The 27,343-nt window shown below is 38.4% G+C and overlaps 1 protein-coding gene and 1 non-coding gene across 4 annotated transcripts in view; one reads left to right on the forward strand and one right to left on the reverse strand.

Moving 5' to 3' along the window:
* The window catches only part of MTMR8 (myotubularin related protein 8), a 317,771-nt gene that overhangs the window by 284,347 nt on the left and 6,081 nt on the right, over positions 1–27,343 (reverse strand). The window lies entirely within an intron of this gene.
* Positions 9,619–9,690, forward strand: TRNAS-GGA. The gene has a single exon. It is a non-coding gene; the product is annotated as a tRNA-Ser (tRNA).

The following is a 27,343-nucleotide window of genomic DNA, read 5'->3' on the forward strand; positions in this document are numbered from 1 at the left end:
TAGAAAAATAATATGAACAGATAACTCACACAAAGGGAAATAAAAACTTGAACAGTTCAATTTCACTAATAATGTTGTTATCATTTAGTTGCCAAGTCACATCGACTTTTTTGCGACCCCGTGGACTATAGCCCACCAGGCTCCTCTGTCCATGGTATTTCCCAGGCAAGAATACTGGAGTGTCTTGCCATTTCCATCTCCAGATCTTCCCGACCCAGGGATCAAACTTGCATCTCCTGCACAGGCAGGTTCTTCATCACTGAGCCAACAGGGAAGCTCTCACTAGTAATGACAGATGTGATAATTTAAAGTGATATGGAACCACAATTTTGCACTAATGAAACTTGCAAAATACCTTATGTTGGCAAGATGGTGGTAAAACTAGTATAATTATACATTGCTGATTGCAATGCTGTATCACTTTTAGAAAGCAATATGGAAACATTATCAAGATCATATATAAGTATGATCCCATAGTCCTGTGGTCCAGTATTCTCACTGTTACAAAGTTTACATGAACCTTTCACCCAGTCACTGTCAATTTAACATCCTGCAAACACAATAAACATCAACTTTAGGAAACTGGCATTGCTTCAATTGAGACCATATCCAGATTGAACCAGTTATAAATGTACCTATTCATGTACAGCACGTAAACATTCTATAATTATATACTGTGTGTGTAGCTTTATGCAATTCTATCACATGTATAGCTTTGTATAACTACCACCACAATCAAGATAAAACACAAGATGCCCTCATGCTATTCCATTATAGTCACACTCACCCTTCTCCATCTACCTATCCTTAACTCTTGGCAAACAGTAATCCAATATGTTCTCAACCCCCACAATGTTATTTTGAAAAAAAAATAGTTCTGGAAATAGAGAATTATTCATGGTATAACATTTGAGATTGGTTCTTTTCACTCAACATAATTTGCTTAATATCCATCCAAGTTTTGCATATATTAATACTGTGTTTCTTTTTATTGATGAGCGGTATTCCAATTGTATGGATGCACCAAAATATGTCTAATCACTTATTCACTGAAGGACATGTAGGTAGTTTCCAGTTTGGGGCTATTACAAATAAAGAACATTCATGGACAAGTTTCTGAATGAAAATAATTTTCCATTTCTGTGGAATAAATGGCCAAGTGTTCAAGGGCTTAATATTTTTTATAACAAATTAAAATGCATATACATAAATCCAAAGAACAGGATATATTTCACTTCCAGACACAATAATTCCCAGAGTCTTGGCCAATCAATCCACTGACCCTAACAACAGCTATCTATGGGATATGTTCCAACCCAAAAGAGGGAACAAAGAGAAAAGATGCTAAGTGCTGTGTTATATTCTACATATGTTATCTTATTTAATTCTCATAATAACCCTATAAGATAGGTGTTATTGTTAGTTCCACTTCATATATGTGTAAATTGGGCTCAAAGAGGTTAGCTAAACTCATCTATGACTGCACAGATAAGTGGCAAGGAACGTCAAGAAAGCAAGAACCCACACTCTTAACCATTACTCTGTACTGCCACAGATGAACTAACTGAGTTTGGTTGGAGACAGGAAAGTAACTGTCTTAGTCCATTCAGACTCCTATAACAAAATACCAAAGACAGGGTAGCTTATAAACTGCATAAATTGATTTCTCACAGTTTTGGAGGCTGCAAAGTTCAAGATCAAAGTGCTAATATGGTCAGGAGAGAGCCCTCTTCCAGGTCACCAACTTCTTGTTGTATCTTCACATGGTAGAAGGGGTGAGGAATCCCTCTAAGGCTTCTTTTATAAGGGTACTAATCCCAGTCAATAGGGCTCCACTCTCATGATCATCTCCCAAAGATCCCACCTCCCAACACCATCACCTTAGGTAGATCAGGACCCCAACTTATAAACTTTGGGGGGACACAAACATTCACACCATAGCACTGAATATGGTTGGAGAAGGGAAGGGAAGGAAACTGAAGACCTCCTACCCCTATGGCCTTCTCTCTAAAACAGAAAATGAAGGGTACTGAAACTGTGGTAAAGGTATGGAAGCTAAGGGAAAAAACAAATATACCCAAGCCAAAGTATAGTCCATTCTTTTTTGGCAAGGATAGATTAGGAGAGACAAGGCAACTGCCATGGGAAACTTCCTGCAAATGTAACTAATTTTGAAGACTGCTGATCTATTGGGAAGATGGTACAGCCATGGGCCCAAGGAAAGAAGCTAAGTTTCCTTGAGACTCACTGCATCCCAGGTATCTTGAGACTCACTGTATCCCAGAGTCACATACCAGAGAAAATACAAATAACTAAAGCTATATTTAATTCAATAATATTTTACTGAATACCTACTATGTATCAAATCATGTGCCAAGCATATTATGGGAAAGTAGAAGAAGAATGTATATGGCCCTGAACCCCCAGGAATTTATAATTTCTTAAGTATACACAAACATGGACCCAGCTTGCTATAACACAAGACAGCCTATGATAAATGTCAAAACAGAGGCATGACTAGAGCCTGGAGCAATCAGAGTTCCCAGTTTCAGAAAGATACACCTGGGAGACAACTAGAACCAAATTTTCAAAGGTTCCTTCACTCAACATTTATTAAGCACCTGCTACTTTCAAATTATGGAGTTAGGTGTTTCTGGGGAAATAAGGCACAAACCCTGCATTCATCTACCCATTTGACAAATATTTCTTGAGCATCTAATATATGCCAGGCACTGTACCAAGTGTTATGGAATTCAAGATGCCTAAGCATGCTCTTTACCCTCAAAGAGTATTCAATCTTAATACAGAAAAAAATACACATGTAAAACAGGAAATAAAAAGCTAGGTTGGTGTGTGTAGCTATATCCTTATGTATAACATATATAGAATTGCTACAGTAAAGGGAGTGATCTTTGTCTAGGAGATGGAAGGCAACAAAGGGAGACTCTTTTTATAGAAGAGTCACTACATAAGCCTCAATCAGTATGCTTAAGTTTTGAAAGACAAGAAGGAATTCAGCAGGGAGTAGAGAAAGGAACAACATTCCAAGTACAATTGAGAATACACTGAAACAAGGAGCCAATCTAAAGTGGGAGTGGAGAAGGAGTCAGGAAGTAGGCTAGAGAGACAGACAGGGACTAGATCTAAAAGTTCTGTATGCCAAGTGAATAAATTTGTTAACTCCTTAAGGAAACTTGAGGTACATAAGGCATTTGCACTAAAGACTAATGTGGTCATATTTGTATTTTTGAAACCTCATCCTGGCAGCAATGTAGAAATCAGATCAGAAACAAGGCTCTTATAGCTAGCAATTCATGTGAGAAAAGATGAGTATCTGAACACAAGAGTGGCAATAGTTATATACAGGAGAGAATATATCAGAAGGGTATTTAGAAGGAAAAAAGGGGGCTGATGACTGACTAAACATGGGGCATAAAGGATAAGGAGAACTCTAAGATGCCTTTCAGGCATGGTGACTGGGTGGATGGTGGGTGATGGTGTTATCACTAAAATTGCAACCAGTGGAGACAGAAAATAATATTAAGTATATTTTGAGACATTCAGAGTGTAATATATCTATTAGATATTCAGTTCAAGATGGCTATTTATAGAATATATATCCAGATCTGGAAACCAGAAGTTATTTGGTCTGGAGAAAATCATTTGGAATTGTTACTTTATGTTGATTTAAAATCATGGGAGAATATGGGATCACCAAGGAAATATGTATAGAATGACATGAAAGATGGCCAAAGATGGAACTCAAAGGGGACTATAATATGTATAGGGCAGACAAAGAGCAGAAGTAATGGTCTGAAGTACGAGGGAAAAAAAAAAAAAAAAAACAATAGAGAGTGGTCTCTTGGAAGCCAAAGGAATGGAGTTTCATGTAGGCTCAATAGACGAAGAATTAAATATGTCCATATGACACAGCAATGAGTGAAGTCATTGTTGACTTTAGCAAATGAACTTTCAGTGAAGGAGTCAGAGCGGAAACTTAACTGAAAAGTTCCTGACAGATACAGCTATCTCCAGAGAGTGAGCATAAACTACTCTTTTGAGAAGTTTGTTAGGAAAGAAAGAAGTAGTTACAGAGAGACCCCTTTGCTAAAAAAGGGTCTTATAGAATGGAGACATGAGCATGATTCCAGGCCAGAAAAAAAGGATAAAGAAAAGAAGGATGAAGACATGGAAGAGAATATTAATAATGTATCAAGATCTCAGAGGCCATTGGTGACCTTGATGAATACTTTTGGTGGGTTAACTGGTGTAAAATCATGATTATAGATTTAAAAAAGAATGGAGACTTCATAAAATTCAGTTCTTAGATGAGCATGTAAGGAGCTTGGAAGACATCACTGTTACCCTAACATAAAAAAAAAAGCTGAACAAACTGGAAATCAGCAACTCTTCTTAGATTCATCAGAAAACTGGTATCACAAGACAAACTGCTGTCCCCAAACTGGAGAGAAAAATGAACACAGAGAATCACAACTTATTCAAACAGAAGACCAGAAGCAGAAACCTCCATGGGAAACATTACTCCTTTTAGTACATCATGGCTGGCTTTCAATTAAAACATACTTAAAGAAAATACCCACACAGTTTAAAGAGACAGAGCAAGCATCAGAACCAGACTCAGATATGTCATAAATCTTGGAATTATCAGAATTTAAAATAACTATAATTAATATTCTAAGGGTTCTCATGGCTTAGTGGACAACATGTAAGAACAGATGGGTAATGTAAGCAGAGAGATAGAAACTCCAAGAGAGAGTAAAAAAGAAATGCTAGAAATCTTAAAACACTGTAACAGAAATGAAAGATGCTTTTCATGGGCTCATCAATAGATTAGAAACAGCCAAGAAAAGAGTAAGTAAACTTAACAAAATGTCAAAAGAAACTTCTAAAACTGAAGTGAAAAGAGATAAAGAAATGAAAAAGAATATTCAAGTGGGATAATTAGAAAAGATATAACACATATGTAATGAGACTACCAGAAGGAGAAGGAAAAGAGAAAGGAATAAATGAAATATTTGACCCAATAATGACTAAGAATTTCCAAAAAAATTAATAATAGAATCTAAATCAGATCTAGAAAACAGCATGCATGATAAACACCAAAGAATCTTGAAAGAAGCCAGAGGAGGGAAAAAAAAGAAAAACACTATGTACAGAGGAAAGAGAATAAGAATTACGCTGGAATTCTCTTCAGCAACGAAGAAAACAAAAAGATAGTGGAATAAAATATTTAGTATTGAAAGAAAAAAAAATGCCAAGCTAGAAGCTTGTACTCTAGGGAAATTATTCTTCAAATGTGAAGGATACATAAGGACTTTTTTCAAACAGACAAAAAATAAAGTAATTTGTTACCAGTAAACTTCTCATGAAAGAACTATTAAAAACTTTTCAGAGAGAAGGAAAAATGATACAGGCCAGAAACTTGAACATCATAAAGGAAGAATGTTAGAGAAGGGATAAATGAAATTTTTTTTTTATTTTTTAATGAGCTAACAGTTAATAGTTTGTTCAGAATAATAAGAGGAATATTTTGGTGATTATAACTTATAGATATGTGAAATGAATGACAACAATGTTATAAGGGACATAAGGCAGAAATTGGTAATAATCTGTTAAAAGGTGCTTACAGTACCCATGAAATGGTATAGAATTATTGGGTTACTTGTAAATTTATAGTACAAATTCAAAGATGACCACTGAAAAATGAGAAAAAAGTATAATTCTTATGCTGAGAGAAAAAAAAAAGTTAGAATTACATATAATTCTCAGTTAAAGTGAGAAGGCAAAAAAAAAAAAAACAAAGGTCAAGGGTAATGAATAAAAACATTAATAAATATTAATAAACAGTAGTAAACTGATAAACATTAACCCATCAATATCAATAATCACTTTAAAATCAATGGTCTAAACACATTAATGAAAAATGATTTTCAGAGTACATAAAAATAGACTATAAGAAGTCTACTTTAAACATCAAGATACACATACATTAAAAGAAAAGGGAAAGAGAAAGATAGGCCATGCTAACACTAATCAAAAGAAAGTTGGAGCAGCTATATTAATAGAAGATAAAGCAAGACTTCAGAGCAAGGAAAATTATCAGGATTGTTAAGAAAGATACCACTTAGAGATAAAAGGGTCAATTCTCCAAGAAGACACAACAATCCTTAATGTGTATACTGAAAACAGAGCATCAAAATACATGAGCCAAAAATGGATAGAACTGCAAGGTGAAATAAATGAATCCCCTATTATAATTGGAGATTTTAACACCCCTCAATTGATAAATCCATCAGGCAGAAAGTCAGTAAGGACATAGATGAACTTAACAGTACCACCAATCAATTAGCTCTAATTGATATCTATTTAATATTTCATCCAATGAGAGCTAAATACATTTTTCTCAAGCTCACATGGAACATGCATCAAGACAGACCATGTTCTGTGCCATAAAGCACACCTTAAATAAACTGAGAACAGAATTCACACAAAGTATCCTCTCTTAACACAATGAATTCAATGAGAAATCAACCATAGAAAGATAACTGCAAAATCTCGAAATACATTGAGATTATATAATATACTTCTAAATAACACATGGTTCAAAGGAAAAGCTTCAAGAGAAATTTTTTAAATATTTTGAACTAAATGGAAATTGAAATACAACTTTTAAAATGTATGAGATGCAGTGAAAGCAATGCTTAGAGGGAAATTAATAGCACTGATCGCAGAAAAAGAAAAAATTTAACATTAATAATCTAAGCTTAGGAAACGAGAAAAAGAAGAGCAAATTAAATCCAAAGTAAGCAGAAGGAAAGAAATAATAAAAATAAGCATCAATGAAATGACAAATAGGCAAGTAACAAAGAAAGCTGGTTCTATGAAAAGATCAATAAAACTGTTAAATATCTAGCTAGGTTAACTAAGTAGAAAACAGAAAAAAAAAAAAAAAACACAAATTACTAATATCAGAAATAGAAAAGGAGCCACCACTATCAGACATTAAAAAAACAATAAATAAATATTGTGAATAATCCTATGCCCACAAATTTGATAACCTAGATGAAATGAACCAATACCTTGAAAGACATAATCTACCAAATTCATCCAAGGAGAAACAGATCATCTGAGTAGACCTATATCTATTAAAGAGATTGTATCTGTAATTAATAATTTTCCAGAACAGAAAGCATCGGGACCAGATGGGGGTTACTGGTAAATCCTATCAAACATTTAAACATGAAATTACAACAATTCTTTACAATCTCTTCCAGAAAATATAATCGGAGAACTGTTTCCTAATTCATTCTACAAGGCCAGATTACCCTAAGAGAAAAACTGGAAAAGACATTAGAAAAAAGGAAATATTCTACTGCACAATATTGTGCCCATAATTAACAATAATGTATTATGTACTTTAAAAATATGTTGAGGATATATCCTATATCAAATATTCTTAAAAGAAGAAGAATAGGAGGAAGAAGAAAGACAAAGTGTAGACTTATATCTCTGACAAACACAGAAGGAAAATCCTCAACAACAAGAAAAATTATTATTATTAGTTTGCCTAGTCTAAAGGCAATGCCTCTACTAATGACCACATTTTAAATTGATTACTTCTGTCAGGACCCTATCTCCAAATAAGTCACAATCTGAAGTACTAGAGTTTAGGACTTCAACATACTTAACTTTTGGGGGACAGAATTCAACCCATTACAATTAGCAAATGAAATCCAACAGTATACTGTATAAAAAAAACTTATATACCACGTTCAAATGAAATTTGTTCCAGATATACAAGGCTGGTTCAACATTTGAAAATCAATTAATGTAATTCACCACAGTAATGAACTAAAGATTTAAAAAAACATAAGATCATAGCAATAGATGAAGAAAAAGCATTTAACAAAATCCAGCACCTATCTAGGATAAAAACTGTCAACAAACTAGCAAGAGAGGGTAATTTTCACAACTTGATAAAGAACACTGGCAAAAAACCTACAGCTAAGATCATACTTAGAAACTAGATTTTTCTTGCTAAGATTGGGAACCAGGCAAGTACGTCTGCTCTCAACAGTGTATTGGCAGTCTTAGTTAATGAAATAAGTCAAAAATGAAAAGGTATGAACATACAGAGGAATAAATAAAGCTGTCTTTGTAGAACACATGATTATCTATGTAGAACAGATGATTATCTATGTAGAAAATATCAACATAAGTTGATAAGTTGTGTAAGTATCAACATACACAAAATAGAAACTCCAGGAGCTAATTAGCAATTATACTTAAGTTTCAGCATACAAGGCTAATATACAAAAATAGATTTCTTATATATTGTCCACGAACAATTGGAACTTGAAATTCAAAACACAATATAATGTACAGTAGCACCAAAATTACTTACGTATAAAATCTAACAAAATATTTACAAGATATTCTGAAAACTACAAATTTCTGATTAAAAACAAATCTAGATAAATTGAGTGATATTTCATGCACATGGACAGGAAGACTCAGTATTATCAAGATATCAGTTCTTCCCAACTCAATCTATACATTCAATGCAATTCCAATCAAAATCCCAGCAAGTTATTTTACACATATCAACAAACTGACTCTAAAGATTACATGGGCCTTTCTGCCCATGGACACCGCCGAGTAAGCATCATTGCAGACTTCCCTCTCCACTGCTGTCATGTCTAAGTGAGTCTCCCTAAGAGCTGCAGTAGCTCTTCATGGAAGGTTTGAGCTTTGAAACAACCAATGAGTATAAGGAGTCATTTTGAGCAATGAGGAATGCTCACAAACTATGTGGGTAATGAGGGATCCAAACACCAAGTGCTCCAGAAGTTTTGGGTTTGTTACATATGCCACTGTGGAGGAAGTTGATGCAACCATGAGTGCAAGGCCACTCAAGGTGGATGAAGAGTTGTGGAACCAAAGAGGGCTGTCTCAGGAGAAGATTCTCAAAGACTTGATGCCCACTTAACTGTGAAAAAGATTTTTGCTGGTGACAATAAAGAAGACGCTGAAGAACATCACCTAAGAGATTATTTTGAACAGTATGGGAAAACTTAGGTGATCAAAATCAAAACCACCAAGGCAGTGGTCAAAAGAGAGGCTTTGCTTTTGTAGTCTCTGATGACCATGACTCCATAGACAAGACTGTCATTCAGAAAAACCACACTGTGAATGGTCACAACTGTGATGTAAGGAAAACCCTATCTAAGCAAGAGATGGCTAGTGTTTCATCCAGCCAGAGATTGAAGTGGTTCTAGAAACTGTGGTGGTGGTCGAGGAGATGGTTTTGGTGGGAATGATAACTTTGGTTGTGGAGGAAACTTCAGTGGTCATGATGGCTTTGGTGGCAATCATGGTGGTGGTCGATATGGTGGATGTGGGGATGGTTATAATGGGTTTGATAATAATGGAAGTAATTTTGGAGGTGGAAGAAGCCATGATTTTGCCAATTACAACAATCAATATTCAAATTTTGGACCTATGATAGGAAGAAACTTTGGAGGCAGAGGTTCTGACCCCTATGGTGGTAAAGACCAATACTTTGCCAAACCATGAAACCAAGGTGGCTATGGTGGTTCCCTGGTGGCTCAGAGGTTAAAGCGTCTGCCTGGAATGCAGGAGACCCGGGTTCGATCCCTGGATCGGGAAGATCCCCTGGAGAAGGAAATGGCAACCCAGTCCAACACTCTTGCCTGGAGAATCCCATGGAGGGAGGAGACTGGTACACTACAGTCCAATGGGTCGCAAAGAGTCGGACATGACTCAGCAACTTCACTTCATTGTGGTTCCAGCAGCAGCAGCTATGGCGGTGGCAGAAGGTTTTAATTACTTCCAGGAAACAAAGCTTTTCAGGGGAAGAGAGCCAGAGAAGTGGCAGGGAACAGTTTGGTAAAAACATGTAATTGCTTCAGCTAATTGAGTTAAAAGGAAGTAGGCTTGCTGTTGCTAGAAGGAACTATATTGTGATTAGGTTAATAGAAGACATCAGTGCTAGTTGGAAGAGGAGCTCATTCTCTCACACTCAGGAATAAGAAGTCACATCTCAGGAAAATAATGGCAGAGGATGAGGAGTAGAAATTGAAACTATAAAGCATCTTTAGTGCTCTTCTACCTGTCCCAGGACAAGCAGCTTTGAATGGAAGGATGTTCAACAAGGGGGAAAATAGGTCACTCAAAAGGAGTTCCAGTGAAGGCCCAGGGCATTATCTACCAAAAAGCCACAATGTCCATGTGTAAAGGTTATTAAGTGCCTCAGAGGAGAGGGAAATTGTTGGTATTGAAATTGTTAATGTGAACTTCCTATAGCGCTTCACACTGCAGGGAACCTGTGTCTATTAGCAGGTGGGAACTTTTAGCCCTGCAATTACTCAGACCCACCCCTTTCTCCATTCATGGGCACCAGGGACACCCCTGGTTCTAAAAGAGTGCAGTAAGAGTGTCTCTGCCTGGTGTGCTTTTTTCGTGTGTGTGTGTGTGTGTGTGTGTGTGTGTGTGTGTAGCAGGGGAAAGAGAAAAAGAAATGCAGGGAAGAGACTTAAAAGACATGACAGGAGGGTAAGGGAAGAGAAAGGAAAGAGAGGGGAAAGAGAGAGAGAAGAGAGGGAGAAAAAGGAAGAAGTAGAGAGAAAGAAGGGAGGAGATGGAGAGTAAAGAGAGAGAGAGATGGAGAGAAAGCAAAGAGAGAAGAAGATGACCGACACCAAGCACTACAGAGACTTTAATTCCCAGTAAGGCCACCCAGCTGCTTTTTTAGTTTTGCACACCAGGACTATAGACAGAACATGCAGATATTTACTAGATCATTGCTCTTAGAGAAGCTATGGATCATAAACCATGTTTTTCTCCCCTTTCTCTTCCAGGAAGGGAGGAAGGAAATCAGGTGTGCTTCAGAGGTCTCTGAATCTATTCATTATCCTTATTTGCCACAATTATTGATAATAAATTGGAAATACTGCAAAAATAAAAGATAGGACATCTGGCTCCAGGAGGACCAATAGCATGATGATATCTAACAGCCCATGTTCCACATAAGCCCTACTCCATGTAGCATCAGTTCTGACAGTTGTTTTCTGACAATGAAAACAATTGCTGAACTCTGCATATATTAAAAAACTTGCTCCTACTTTCACAACAAGCACCTCTGATTAAGGTCTCTTATTTTAAGTATTAAGTGAGAAAATACACAATAGAGTAGGGAGAAGGAAAGGAAAAGGTAGAGGACAAATGAAGTCCTTTGTGTCAAGATATACAAGGTCATTTAAAGCAAGTGTTAAAAATACACCATAGACTAGCCTTGAATTTATGCCTCATCACCCCCTAATTTTTATCAACCCTCCAATTAAAAAAAATTGATACTCATAGAGGAATACTGCATTTTACAGTCCACATACCTATCATTATTAAGTGCTGGAAGCACTTAAGAGTTAGAATGAATCTTCCAGATTAACGCCAGTATTTCTCAAAACATATTCTATAAACCCTCGTTCCACAGGATGTTAATAGGTGTGCATGCATGTGCACACGCACATATATACACACACATACACACACAGAGTTCTGTGGTCAGGTTAGGGAAATACTGCTTTATAAGTAGGTTTCTTTACTGCAGGGTTTCTCAGAGACTTTAATAGGTGAAAATTCATTAGCAATCTCCAGTGTTTGTAGTGTCAACATATTTTACCTTAGAATCTTTTTTTTTTTTTAACAACTTATCTTGTGGGACTAGTAGTCACTAGGAACAAAGTTTAGGAAATGTTGGTATAATCCAATCTGCTCATTTTATTGAAGCAGTATACTGTAGGGGTTAAGAGCACAAGCTTTTGAGTCACATACTGCTTCATTTCTGACCCTCAGCAAGTTACTTAAGCTTTTCGGGTCCTGATTTCTTTATTTTTGCAATGAGGATAATAATAGTTATTGTTGTGTGTCTTAAATGAGTATATAAATATGCAATATTTACATAAACCACTTAGAATAGTGCTTGGTACATAGTGATTGCTCAATAAAGGTTAGATATTATTATTTAATCCACAAGGAAAATAAAACCTAAGATCACACAGCATGTCAATATCAGACCAGGTCTCCTGACTCCCTGTCCTGTATGGATTTCTCAACTAATGAAAATGTCTTTGGAGATTATCAAAAACTCTTTCTAAAGCATTTAAATATTATTGCACCACAAAACCAAAAAATAAGTTCTAAAAAGACAACTTTAAAATAAGGGCAATGGTTTTTAGGAATGACAGCTTAGCTGTGGTTTTCCAATTACAAAGTGAGATCAAAAGAGGAGGTTCTGGTAGTGAAAAAAAAAACAATTTCAATTCCTATAAAATATCAGACCACTGCCACCAGGGCTTCCTGGGTAGCCCTTCTCTTTACTGTAAGTACCAAGAGCCTTGGGACTCAGGATGCTCAGGAAAATACTCCTTTTTGAGATAGGCTGTTTTTTGAGACCTTCCAGGACTGATTTTATATATATATATATATATATATATATATATATATATATATATATATATATAGAGAGAGAGAGAGAGAGAGAGAGAGAGAGAGAGAGAGAGAGAGAGATGGAGATATAGATATGATATATGCTGCTAAGTCACTTCAGCCGTGTCCAACTCTTTGCAACCCTATGGACCGCAGCCTGCCAGGCTCCTCTGTATATATATACAATTGTTCGGCTCTGATAGAGAAGGGAATACATAGTCATAGAACATTTAATTTCTGTCAGTCCCTTATCATAACTTATCTTAATCTTCATCATAGTCCCAAGATTTAGACATCATCTCCATTTTACAAATGAGGAAACTGAGACCCAGGTCTTTTGAGTGATTTGGCCAAGAACTCAGAGTTAAGAAATAATATATCTGTAATTCAAACTTGGCTCTGTCCAGGGTTTCTCCCACTACATTATACTTTCCTTGATTGAAAGGATCAAAGTAAAGCCAACTGAATTTAGACTTCTGAGAAATGGAAGAGGAGCACGACCCTCATCCCTAGAAATTACATTTCCTTGATATAGAAAAACACTTTACCAGTTTTATATTGATTTATTTTGACCTTGCCTCATTCCTAATTTGAGATGGTTTCTAATAAAAGATAAATCTACAATCAGGTTATCAGAACAAAAAAAAATCAAAGCCATGAAAAGGAGGAGGAAGCAATAATGCTACATACAAGGGCTAATGTAGTTAATATGACTGAACACTAAATTTGGTTTTCAGCTTCTTGGAAGTCAAGCCAAAAGTTATCTGCTTTTAGGAAAGCTTCATATAAATTTTTATCTTAAGAGCAGGTAGGGTGGCTTGAAAAACACTTTTAAACAGTTAGTGTTAGTCACTCAGTCGTGTTTGACTCTTTGCAAACCCATGGACTGTAGCCCCCCAGCTTTCTCTGTCCATGGAATTCTCCAGGCAATAATATTGCAGTGGGTAGCCATTCCCTTCTCCAAGGGATCTTCCAGACCCAGGGATCAAACCTGTATCTCCTGTATTAGCAGGCATATTCTTTACCATCTGAGCCACCAGGGAAGCAGGAGGGGAAATTAGTGTTTGGTAAATACAGTTTCAGTGTTACAGAAAAAAAAGTTCTAGAGATTTCTTGAAAAATAATGTGAATATAGTAGGTCCATAGCCAGATTTATAAGAAACACCTTTAGACAACCCTAACATTTCTTGGTTCCCTGATGGTTTCTACCTATGAAATGATGGACATCTGAAAGCTTGAAATGGTATCACTACTGCCTTCTCTGGAACAGAATCCAGTGCTCTGCCTATTGATTCTTCAGCCTAGCACACTGAACTGTATTCACTCACTCATACCTTCACTTTGGCCTTTGGCAAACGCATTAACATTTACACTGAGAGCAAGTATGCTTCTGGAGTTGCTCAAAATTTTGGAATGCTTTGGAAACAGATTTCTTGACCTTAGGGGGATATTAAATTTAAAATGCCCCCTTTAGAGGGCAGAGCCGAACTGGTTGAGTAGGAGGACATAGAGTTTGTATCTCCTCACAACTAGGGCACCTATCAGGCACTGGCCAGGAACCTCAGACATCTAAGGAAATGAGAGGAACCCTCGCACAACTGGGGAGGGTGTGGGGGAAAGGTAGGAGGGACGAGAAGTGGAGGCCAGATAGAACTGGCAACCCTGAAAGGTGGCTGAGAGAAGGAAGGGGTTCCCATGTTCAGAGGGGCCCACTCATGGCAAGAGAATCAGCAGAGTCAGGAAGAGACCTCTGGGGAATCATTGGATCAAAAGGGAACTACTCAGGCACCAGAGTGCGGCCTGGGACGCAGGCATGAACCTCTGCTCTCTGAGGCCTTCTCCGGCTACACAGGTCCTGTGGACATGGGAGAGAGGGAGCAGGGAAGGAAAAGTAAAGGAGAGATGGGACCAGTGTCTGCCAGGGGTAGCTGAGGGAGCAGAGGGGTTCCTATACCCATCCACAATGAGGGGATCAGCAGGGACTGAGACTTTCCAGTGACTGGGGAGGAGCAGGGAATGGCTATTATTTTCCCTGCCCACTCGAACAGGGGAGCCTGCCGGGTTCCTGGGCCTGAACCTCCAACTTCTGAGGCCCCCTCCAGTTGCAAGGGTCCTGGAGACAAGGGAGGAGTTCAGTTCCATTCAGTCACTCAGTCGTGTCCGACTCTTTGCAACCCCTTGGACTGCAGCACGCCAGGCATCCCTGTCCATCACCAACTCCTGGAGTTTACCCAAACCCATATCCATTGAGTCGGTGATACCATCCAACCATTTCATCCTCTGTTGTCCTCTTCTTCTCCTGCCTTCAATCTTTCCAAGCATCAGGGTTTTTTGTCCCCCACCCCCTCCCCCCGCCCCGCCCAGTTAGTCAGTTCTTCCTATCAGGGGGCCAAAATAATGGAGGCTCAGCTTCAGCATCAGTCCTTCCAATGAACACTCAGGACCGATCTCCTTTTGGACAGACTGGTTGTATCTCCTTGCAATCCAAGAGACTCTCAAGAGTCTTCTCCAATATCACAGTTCAAAAGCATAAAATCTTCAGTGCTCACCTTTCTTTATAGCCCAACTCTCACATCCATACATGACTACTGGAAAAATAATAGCCTTGATTACATGGACCTTTGTTGCCAAACTAATGTCTCTGCTTCTTAATATGCTGTCTAGGTTGGCCATAACTTTTCTTCCAAAGAGTAAGAGTCTTTTAATTTCATGGCTGCAATCACCATCTGCAGTGACTCTGGAGACCCCAAAATAAAGTCAGCCACTGTTTCCACTGTTTCCCCATCTATTTGCCATGCAGTGATAGCACTGCATGCCATGATCTTAGTTTTCTGAATGTGAGCTTTAAGCCACCATTTTCACTCTGCTCTTTCACTTTCATCAAGAGGCTCTCTAGTTCTTCTTCACTTTCTGCCATAAGGGTGCTGTCATCTGCATATCTGAGGTTACTGATATTTCTCCTGAAAATCTTGATTCCAGTTTGTGCTTCATAACGCCCAGCATTTCTTGTGATGCATTCTGAATATAAGTTAAATAAGCAGAGTGAAAATACACAGCGTTAATGTACTCCTTTCCCTATTTGGAAAAAGTCTATTGTTCCATGTCCAGTTCTAACTGTTGCTTTCTGACCTGCATACAGATTTCTCAAGAGGCAGGTCAGGTGGTCTGGTATTCCCATCTCTTTCAGAATTTTCCACAGTTTGCTGTGATCCACACAGTCAAAGGCTTTGGCATAGCCAATAAAGCAGAAATACATGTTTTTCTGGAACTCTTTTGCTTTTTTGATGATCCAGCTGACGTTAGCAATCTGATCTCTGGTTCCTCTGCCTTTTCTAAATCTAGCTTGAACATCTGGAAGTTCACGGTTCATGTATTGCTGAAGCCTGGCTCAGAGAATTTTGAGGATTACTTTATTAGCATGTGAGATGAGTGCAATTGTGCAGTAGTTTGAACATTCTTTGGCATTGCCTTTCTTTGGAATTGGAAGGAAAACTGACCTTTTCCAGTCCTGTGGCCACTGCTGAGTTTTCCAAGTTTGCTGGCATACTGAGTGCAGCACTTTCACAGCATCATCTTTCAGGATTTGAAACAGCTCAACTGGAATTCCATCACCTCCACTAGCTTTGTTTGTAGTGATGCTTCCTAAGGCCCACTTGAATTCACATTCCAGGAAGTCTGGCTCTAGGTGAGTGATCATACCATCGTGATGATCTGGGTAGTGAAGATCTTTTTTGAACAGTTCTGTGTATTTTTGTCACCTCTTCTTAATATCTTCTGCTTCTGTTATGTCCATACCATTTCTTTCTTTGACTGAGCCCATCTCTGCATGAAATGCTCCCTTGGTATCTCTAATTTTCTTGAAGAGATCTCTAGTCTTTCCCATTCTATTGTTTTCCTCTAATTCTTTTCACTGATCACTGAGGAAGGCTTTCTTAGCTTTCCTTGATATTCTTTGGAACTCTGCATTCAAATGAGTACATCTTTCCTTTTCTCCTTTGCTTTTGGCTTCTCTTCTTTTCACAGCTATTTGTAAGACCTTCTCAGACAGCCATTTTGCTCTTTTGCATTTCTTTTTCTTGGGGATGGTTTTGATCGCAGTCTCCTGGACAATGTCAAGAACCTCCATCCATATTCATCAGGCATTCTACCAGATCTAGTCCCTTAAATATATTTCCCACTTCCACTGTATAATCATAAGGGATTTGATTTAGGTCATACCTGAACAGTCTGGTGATTTTCCCTACTTTCTTCAGTTTAAGTCTGAATTTGGCAATAAGGAGTTCAAAATCTGAGCCACGGTCAGCTCCCAGTCTTGTTTTTGCTGACTGTATAGAGCTTCTCCATCTTTGGCTCTAAAGAATATAATTAATCTGATTTCGGTGTTGACCATCTGGTGATGTCCATGTGTAGAGTCTTCTCTTGTGTTGATGGAAGAGGGTGTTTGCTATGACCAGTGCATTCTTTTGGCAAAACTCTATGAGCCTTTTCCCTGCTTCATTCTGTACTCCAAGGCCAAATTTACCTGTTACTTGTTTCTTGACTTCCTACTTTTGCATTCCAGTCCCCTATAATATAAAGGATATCTATTTTGGGTGTTAGTTTTCAAAGGTCTTGTAGGTCTTCATAGAACCATTCAACTTCAGCTTCTTCAGCATTACTGGTTGGAGCATAGACTTGGATTACCGTGATACTGAATGCTTTGCCTTGGATACAAACAGAGATCATTCTGTCATTTCTGAGATTGCATCCAAGTGTTGCATGTCAGACTCTTTTGTTGACTATGATGGATACTCCATTTCTTCTAAGGGATTCTTGTCCACAATAGTAGATATGATGGTCATCTGAGTTAAATTCATCCATTCCAGTCCATTTTAGTTCGCTGATTCCTAGAATGTCAATGTTCACTCTTGCCATCTCCTGTTTGACCACTTCCAATTTGCCTTGATTCATGGACCTAACATTCCAGGTTCCTATGCAATATTGCTCTTTACAGCATCGGACCTTGCTTCCATCACCAGTCACATCCACAACAGAATGTTGTCTTCACTTTGGCTCTGTCAATTCATTCTTTCTGGAGTTATTTCTCCACTGATCTCCAGGAGCATGTTGGGCACCTACTGGCCTGGGGAGTTCATCTTTCAGCGTCCTATCTTTTTGCCTTTTCATACTGTTCATGGGGTTCTCAAGGCCAGAATACTAAAGTGGTTTGCCATTCCCTTCTCCAGTGGACCACATTTTGTCTGAACTCTCCACCATGACCCATCTATCTTGTGTGGCCCTACATGGCATGGCTCATAGTTTCATTGAATTAGACAAGGCTGTGGTCCATGTGATTAGATTGGTTAGTTTTCTGTGATTGTGGTTTCTGTCTGCCCTCTGATGCCCTCTCTCAGTGCCTACCATCTTACTGGAGTTTCTCTGACCTTGGACATGGGGTGTCTCCTCACGGCCCATGCTCCTGACCTTGTCGGCTGTGCGGTGCTGAGTGGCGAGTGGCTGAGAGGAGATACCCCATGTCTAAGGAGGCAAAGGAGAAGGGGGTAAGAAAACTAGAAGAGAGACAAAAGGGTGCCCTTAAGGGGTGGCTGGGGGAGGGGAGGGGCTCCCACAGTGAGAGTGACCCACCCATACTGATGGGATCAGTAGGCACTAGGAGAGACTTTTCCGGGGTAGGAGTGGAGCAACCAGTATTTCCCCTGCCTGCTCGGCCCCAAGCAAGTCTTCTGGGGTCCCTGGCCTAAACCTCCACCCTCTAAGGCCCCCTTCAACTGTGCTGAGACTAAGCCCTACCCCCAAAAGCCACCATAGGGACTTTTCCTGCAGCACTGATTCTGAATCTAGCCAACCCCCTAAGCCCCACGCCCCAGGCCCAGGCTCCACTCCTGCATAAGCACCACCACCCCACAATCAACCTTTTCTGGGCCTTTTTAAAAAATTATTTATTTATTGCTATTGTGTACTTATTGCTATTTCATTTATATTTTTCTTCTAATATATATATTTTTATTTTTCTAATTATGTTTTTAATTCTTTGTTACTGATTGGCTCTTTTTCTTCTGCACTGCATAGCTTATGGAATCTTGGTTTCCAGGCCAAGGGTCAGGCCTAAGCTCCTGTGGTGGGAGAACTGACTCCAAGCCACTGAATGAATTTAGAACCTCAGACCCCAGGGAATATTAATTACAGTGCATTCTCCTGGAGGTCCTCATCTGAGCACTGAGACCTGGCTCTACCCAACCACCTGAAAACTCTAATGCTAAATGTCTCAGGCCAAACCAGTAAGACAAGAACACGGCCCTATCCATCAAAAAACAAACAACAACAACAAAAAATAAGACAACAAAAAAAAAATAGGTTACAGACGAAGGAACAAGGTAAAAACCTAAAAGACGAAGTAAATGAAGAGGAAATATGCAACCTACCTGAAAAGGAATTCAGAATGATGATTGAAGATGATCCATAATCTCAGAAATAGAATGGAGGCAACAGATCAAGAAAATACAACAACTGTTTAACAAGAGCCAACAAGAACTAAGGAACAAACAAGCAGTGATAAACAACTCAATGTGGGCAAGCTCAGTCACTCAGTCATGTCTGACTCTGTGACCCCATGGACTGCAGCCTGCCAGGCTCCTCTGTTCATGGGATTTTGCCAAGCAACAACACTGGAGTGGATTGTCATCTCCTTCTGCAGGGGATCTTCCTGACCAAGGGATCAAACCTGCAGCTCCTGCACTGACAGGCAGATGTTTTACCACTGAGCCACCTGGGAAGGCAAACAACCCAGTAGCTGAAATGAAAAAAAAAATACACTATAAGGATTCAATAGCAGCTTAATTTGGAGAAGGCAATGGCAACCCACTCCAGTGCTCTTGTCTGGAAAATCCCATGGACGGAGGAGCCTGATAGCCTGCAGTCCATTGGGTTGCTAAGAGTTGGACACGACTGAGCGACTTCACTTTCACTTTTCACTTTCATCCATTGGAGAAAGAAATGGAAACCCACTCCAGTGTTCTTGCCTGGAGAATCCCAGGGACAGCGGAGCCTGGTGGGCTGTGGTCTATGGGGTTTCACAGAGTCAGACATGACTGACACGACTTAGCAGCAGCAGCAGCTTAATTGAAGCAGAAGAATGAATAAGTGAACTGGAAGATAGAATAGTGGTAAAAACTGTCAAGGAGCAAAATAAAGAAAAAAGAATGAAGAAAACTGAAGACAATCTCACAGACATATGTACGACAACATAAAACACACCAACACTCAAATTATACCAGTCCCAGAAGAAGACAAAAAAGAGAAAGGATCAAGAAAATATTTCAAGAGCTTATCATCAAAACATTTCCTAACATGGGAAAGGAAATAGCCTCCCAAGTACAGGAAGAGCAGAGAGTTCGACACAGGATAAACCCTAGGAAAAACACAAGAAAACACATAATCAAACTAACAAAAACTAAATACAAAGAAAAAATGTTAAAAGCAGCAAGGGAAAAGCAAAAAAATAACATACAAGGGAATCCCCATAAGGTTAACTGATTTCTCAGCAGAAACTCTGTAGGCCAGAAGGGAGTGGCAGGATATATTTAAAGTGATGAAACAGAAAAACATACAACCAAGATTATTCTACCCAACTAGGATCTCATTCAGATTCAACAGAGAAATCAAAAGCATTACAGAGAAGCAAAAGCTAAGAGAATTCAGCTCCACCAGACCAGATTCACAAGAAATACTAACTGAACTTCCATAAACAGGAAGCACAAGAGAAGAAAATGACCTTTTGCTGTCTCGTTCACAGGGTTATACAAACGCATATATATGGAATTTAGAAAGATGGTAACAATAACCCTGTGAATGAGACAGCAAAAGAGACAGTGATGTATAGAACAGTCTTATGGACTCTGTGGGAGAGGGAGAGGGTGGGAAGATTTGGGAGAATGGCATTGAAACATGTAAAATACCATGTATGAAACAAGATGCCAGTCCAGGTTTGATGCACGATACTGGACGCTTGGGGCTAGTGCACTGGGACGACTCAGAGGGATGGTATGGGGAGGGAGGAGGGAGGAGGGTTCAGGATGGGGAACACATGTATACCTGTGGTGGATTCATTTTGATATTTGGCAAAACTAATACAATTATGTAAAGTTTAAAAATTAAATAAAATTAAAAAAAAAAAAGAAAATGACCTACAAAAACAAACCCAGAACAGTTATAAAAATTGTAATAGAAACTTACATATCGATAATTACCTTAAATGTAAATGGATCAAATGCTCCAATGAAAAGACAAAGACTGGCTGAATGGATATAAAAAGAAAACCCATATATATATGCTGTCTACAAGAGACCCACTTCAAACCTGGGAATACATATGTGAGACAGAATGTGAGAGGACGGAAAAAGATACTCCATGTAAATCAAAAGAAATCTGGAGTAGCAATTCTCTTATCAGTTAAAATACACTTTAAAATAAAAACTATTACAACAGATAAGGAAGGACACTACATAATGATTAAGGGATCAATCTAAGAAGATATAACAATTATAAATATTTATGCACCCAACATAGGAGCACCTCAATACACAAGGAAAATGCTAACAGCTGTAAAAGAACAGTAACATGATAATAGTTGGGGGGGTTACCACCCCAATTACACCAATGGACAGATCATCCAGACATAAAATTAATAAGAAAACAGAAGCTTTAAATGACACAATGGACCGGAAAATTTTAATTGATATTTATAGGACAATCCACCCAAAAGCAGCAGAATAAACTTTCTTCTCAAGTGCCCATGGAACATTCTCTAGGATAGATCATATCATAGGTCAAAAACCAAGCCTCAGAAAATTTAAGAAAATTGAAATTGTATCAAGAATCTTTTCTAACCACAATGCTATGAAATTAGAAATCAATCACAGGGGAAAAAACTGTAGAAAATACAAACACATGGAAGTTTGTAACACTGTGCTGTTGAATATCCAAGAGGTTACTAAAAACAAAACAACAACAACAAAAAAACCAGGAAATTAAAAATACATTAAAACAAATGATAATGAAAACATGACGACCCAAAACCTATGGGATGCAGCAAAAGCAGTTCTAAGACAGAAGCTTATAGCAATTTAATCTCACCTCAACAAATAAGTAAAACATCATATAAACAATATTAACCTTACATTTAAAGCCACTAGAGAAAGAAGAACAACAAAAAAAATACTCCAAAATTAGTAGAAGGAAAGAAATAATAAAGATCAGAGCAGAAATAAGTGAAATATAAACAAAGATAATAGCAAAGATCAATGAAACTAAAAGCTGATTCTTTAAGATAAAATTAATAAATCTTGACACAGAATCATCAAGAAGGGGGGAGAAATCAAATCAATAAAATTAGAAATGAAAAAGAACTTACAACTGAAACCACAGAAATACTAAGGATCATAAGATACTATTCATAAGCAACTAAATGACAACAAAATGGAAAACCTTGAAGAAATGAACAAGTTCCAAAAAAGGCACAACTTTCAAAGACTGAATCAGGAATAATTAGAAGATATAAACAAATCAATAAAACATAATGAAATTGAAAGTGTAATTTAAAATCTTCCAACAAACAAAAGCCCAGAACCAGAGGATTTAACAAGCAAATTATATTAAACATTTAGAGAAGAAATAACACCTAACCTCTCAAACTCTTCCAAATAATTACAGAAGGAGGAAAATTCCCAAACTCATTCTATAAGGCCACCACCACCCTGATACCAAAATCAGAAAAAGACATCACAAAGAAAGAAAGTTACAGACCAATATCACTGATAAATATAGATGCTGAAAATCCTCAACAAAATAATAACAAACAGAATCCAACAACACATTAGAAAGATCATACAACATGATCAAGTGAGATTTATTCCAGGGATGCGAGGATTTTTCAATATATGCAAATCAATCCATGTGATACACTATATTAACAAATTAAAGAACAGAAACCATATGATCACCCCAATAGATGCAGAAAAAGCTTTTAACAAATTCAACACCTATTTATGATAAAATTTTCTAGAAATTGAGCATAGAGGGAATCTGCCTTCACATAATAATGACCATATATGACAAACACAGTAAACATCATTCTCAAAGCTGTAAAACTGAAAGCATTTCCTCTAAGATCAGGAATAAGACAAGGATATGCACTCTCGTCACTATTTTTCAACATAGTTTTGGAAGCCCTAACCGTGGCAGTCAGAGAAGAAAAAGAAATGAAAGGAATCCAAATTGGAAAAGAAGTCAAATTGTCACTGTTTGTAGATGACATGATACTATACATAGAAAAGCTTAAAGATGCCACCAGAAAACTACTAGAGTTAATCAAAGAATTTGGCAAAGTTGCAGAATACAAAATTAATGCATAGAGATCTCTTGCCTTCCTATAGACTAACAATAAAAGATCAGAAAGGGAAATTAAGGAAACAACCCCATTTACCATTGCAACAAAAAGAAAAAAAAAAAAAAAAAACCTAAGAATAAACCTACCTAATGAGCCAAAACATCTGTACTCAAAACTATAAAACACCAATGAAAGAAATCAAAGATAACACAAACAGATGAAGAGATACACCATATTCATAGCTGGGAAGAAGCAATATTTGAAAATGACTGTACTGCCCAAAGCAATCTATAGATTCAGTGTGAGCTCTATCAAATTACTAAAAGCATTTTTCACAGAATTAAAAAAAAATTACAATTTGTATGAAAACACAAAAGCCACTAATAAAACAATCTTGAGAAAGAAAAATGGAGCTAGAGGAATTACGCTCCCTGACTTCAGACTATACTATAAAGCTGTAGTAATCAAGACAGTATGGTTTTGGCACAAAAAACAGAAATATAGATGAGTGGTACAGGACAGAAAGCCCAGAGATAAACTCATATACACCTATGGTCATCTAATCTATGACAAAGGAGGCAAGAACATACAAAGGAGAAAAGACAGCCTATTCAATAAGTTGTGCTGGGAAAACTGGCCAGGTACATGCAAAAGAATGAAATTAGAACACTACCTAACACCATACATAAAAATAAATTGAAAATGGTTTAAAGACCTAAATATATGGTGAACAGTATAAAACACTTAGAGGAAAACATAGGAAAAAACTCTGACATAAATAACAGCAAGATCTTTTTTTTTTTTTTTTTTTGACTCATCTCCTACACTAGAGCCATCACAATACTGTAATTATCCTCCGATTAAAACTAATTTAAAAGCCCCAAAAAAGAAAAAGAAAAACAAAAATAAGCAAATGAGACCTAATCAATATCTTTTGCACAGGCTAGGAAACCATAAAGAAGACGAGAAGACAACCCTCAGGATCGGAAAATATATTTGCAAACAAAACAATGGATAAAGAATTAACTTCTAAAATATACAAACACTCATGCAGCTTAATGTAAAAAAAAAAAAAACAGCCCAATCAAAAAATGGGCAAAAGACACAAATAGACATTTCTGCTTTATTGACTATGTCAAAGCCTTTGACTGTGAGGATCACAATAAACTGTGGAAAATTCTGAAAGAGATGGAATACCAGACCAGCTGACCTGTCTCTTGAGAAACCTGTATGCAGGTCAGGAAGCAACAGTTAGAACTGGACATAGAACAACAGACTGGTTCCAAATAGGAAAAGGAGTACGTCTAGGCTGTATATTGTCACCCTGCTTATTTAACTTACATGCAGAGTACATCATAAGAAACGCTGGGCTGGAAGAAGCACAAGCTGGAATCAAGATTGCTGGGAGACGTATCAATGACCTCAGATATGCAGATGACACCACCCTTATGGCAGAAAGTGAAGAGGAACTACAAAGCCTCTTGAAAGGGAAAGAGGAGAGTGAAAAAGTTGGCTTAAAGCTCAACATTCAGAAAATGAAGATCATGGCATCTGGTCCCATCACTTCATGGGAAATCGATGGGGAAACAGTGGAAACAGTGTCAGACTTTATTTTGGGGGGCTTTAAAATCACTGCAGATAGTGACTGCAGCCATGAAATTAAAAGATGCTTACTCCTTGGAAGAAAAGTTATGACCAACCCAGATAGCATATTCAAAAGCAGAGACATTACTTTGCCAACCAAGGTCCGTCTAGTCAAAGTTATGGTTTTTCCAGTAGTCATGTATGGATGTAAGAGTTGGACTGTGAAGAAAGCTGAGTGCCGAAAAATTGATGCTTTTGAACTGTGGTGTTGGAGAAAACTCTTGAGAGTCCCTTGGACTGCAAGGAGATCCAACCAGTCCATCCTAAAGGAGATCAGTCCTGGGTGTTCTTTGGAAGTACTGATGCTAAACCTGAAACTCTAATATATTGGCTACCTCATGCAAAGAGTTGACTCACTGGAAAAGACTCTGATGCTGGGAGGGATTGGGAACAGGAGAAGGGGATGACAGAGGATGAGATGGCTGGATGGCTTCACTGACTCGATAGACATGAGTTTGGGTGAACTCCGGGAGTTGGTAATGGACAGGGAGGCCTGGCGTGCTGCGGCTCATGGGGTCACAAAGAGTCAGACACAACTGAGTGACTGAACTAAACTGACATACAGATGGCCTAGAAGCAAATGAAAAGATGCTCGCCATCACTAATTATTAGAGAAATGCAAATCAAAACTACCATGAGAGACATCCCTGTTGGTACAGTGGATGGGAAAACACGTGTTAACGCAGAGGACACTAGTTCAGTCCCTGCCACAGAAGAATTCCACATGCCATGGAGCACCTAAAGACCATGTACCACAACTACTGAACTCCCACTGTAGAGCCCAAGAGCCACAACTACTGAGCCCACCTACTACAACTACTAAAGTCCATGTGCCTAGTGCCTGTGTTCCATAAGAGAAGCCACTGCAATGAGAAGCCCGTACACCACAACAAAGAGTAGCCCCCATTCACTACAACTAGAAAAAGTCTCCATGCAGCAATGAAAACCCAGTACAACCAAAAAGAAATAAATTATATATATATATATACACACACACACACACACACACACGCACATATATATATATATATATATATATATATATATATAAACTACAATAAGGTTTTAATCTCACACCAGCCAGAACAGTCATCATCAAAAAATCTACAAACAGCAAGTGCTGGAAATGGTGTGGAGAAAAGGGAATCCTCTTGCACTGTAGGTGAGAATGTAAATTGACATAGCCTCTATGGAGAAGACTATGGAGGTTCCTTAAAAAACTAAACATAAAACTACCATACAACCTAGCAACTCCTCTACTTGGCATATACCCTGAGAAACACCATAATTCAAAAAGACACATGTACCCGAGTGTTCAGTTGAGTTCAGTTCAGTTCAGTCGCTCAGTCATATCCGACTCTTTGTGACCCCATGAATCGCAGCACGCCAGGCGTCCCTGTCCATCACCAACTCCCGGAGTTCACTCAAACTCACGTCCATGGAGTCAGTGATGCCATCCAGCCATCTCATCCTCTGTCGTCCCCTTCTCCTCCTGCCCCCAATCCCTCCCAGCATCAGAGTCTTTTCCAATGAGTCAACTCTTCCCATGAGGTGGCCAAAGTACTGGAGTTTCAGCTTTAGCATCATTCCTTCCAAAGAAATCCCAGGGCTGATCTCCTTCAGAATGGACTGGTTGGATCTCCTTGCAGTCCAAGGGACTCTCAAGAGTCTTCTCCAACACCACAGTTCAAAAGCATCAATTCTTCAGTGCTCATCTTTATTCACAGTCCAACTCTCACATCCGTACATGACCACTGGAAAAACCATAGCCTGGACTAAACGGACCTTTGTTGGCAAAGTAATGTCTCTGCTTTTGAATATGCTATCTAGGTTGGTCATAACTTTCCTTCCAAGAAGTAAGCATCTTTTAATTTCATGGGTGCAGTCACTCAACATCTGCAGTGATTTTCGAGCCCAAAAAATTAAAGTCTGACACTGTTTCCACTGTTTCCCCATTGATTTCCCATGAAGTGATGGGACCACATGCCATGATCTTCGTTTTCTGAATGTTGAGCTTTAAGCCAAATTTTTCACTCTCCTCTTTCACTTTCATCAAGAGGCTTTTTAGTTCCTCTTCGCTTTCTGCCTTAAGGGTGGTATCATCTGCATATCTGAGGTTATTGATATTTCTCCCGGCAATCTTGATTCCAGCTTGTGCTTCTTCCAGCCCAGCGTTTCTCATGATGTACTCTGCATATAAGTTAAATACGCAGGGTGACAATATACAGCCTTGACGTACTCCTTTTCCTATTTGGAACCAGTCTGTTGTTCTATGTCCAGTTCTAACTGTTGCTTCCTGACCTGCATACAGGTTTCTCAAGAGGCAGGTCAGCTGGTCTGGTATTCCCATCTCTTGAAGAATTTTCCACAGTTGATTGTGATCCACACAGTCAAAGGCTTTGGCATAGTCAAAAAAGCAGAAATAGATGTTTTTCTGGAACTCTCTTGCATTGTCGATGATCCAGCGGATGTTGGCAATTTGATCTCTGGTTCCTCTGCCTTTTCTAAAACCAGCTTGAACATCTCGAAGTTCACGGTTCATGTATTGCTGAAGCCTGGCTTAGAGAATTTTGAGCATTACTTTACTAGCATGTGAGATGAGTGCAATTGTGTGGTAGTCTGAGCATTCTTTGGCATTGCCTTTATTTGGGATTGGAATGAAAACTGATCTTTTCCAGTCCTGTGGCCACTGCTGAGTTTTCCAAATTTGCTGGCATACTGAGTGCAGCACTTTCACAGCATCATCTTTCAGGATTTGAAATAGCTCAACTGGAATTCCATCACCTC

This window comes from Bos indicus x Bos taurus, chromosome X (genome assembly GCF_003369695.1).
Source record: "Bos indicus x Bos taurus breed Angus x Brahman F1 hybrid chromosome X, Bos_hybrid_MaternalHap_v2.0, whole genome shotgun sequence".
Lineage (NCBI taxonomy): Eukaryota > Metazoa > Chordata > Mammalia > Artiodactyla > Bovidae > Bos > Bos indicus x Bos taurus.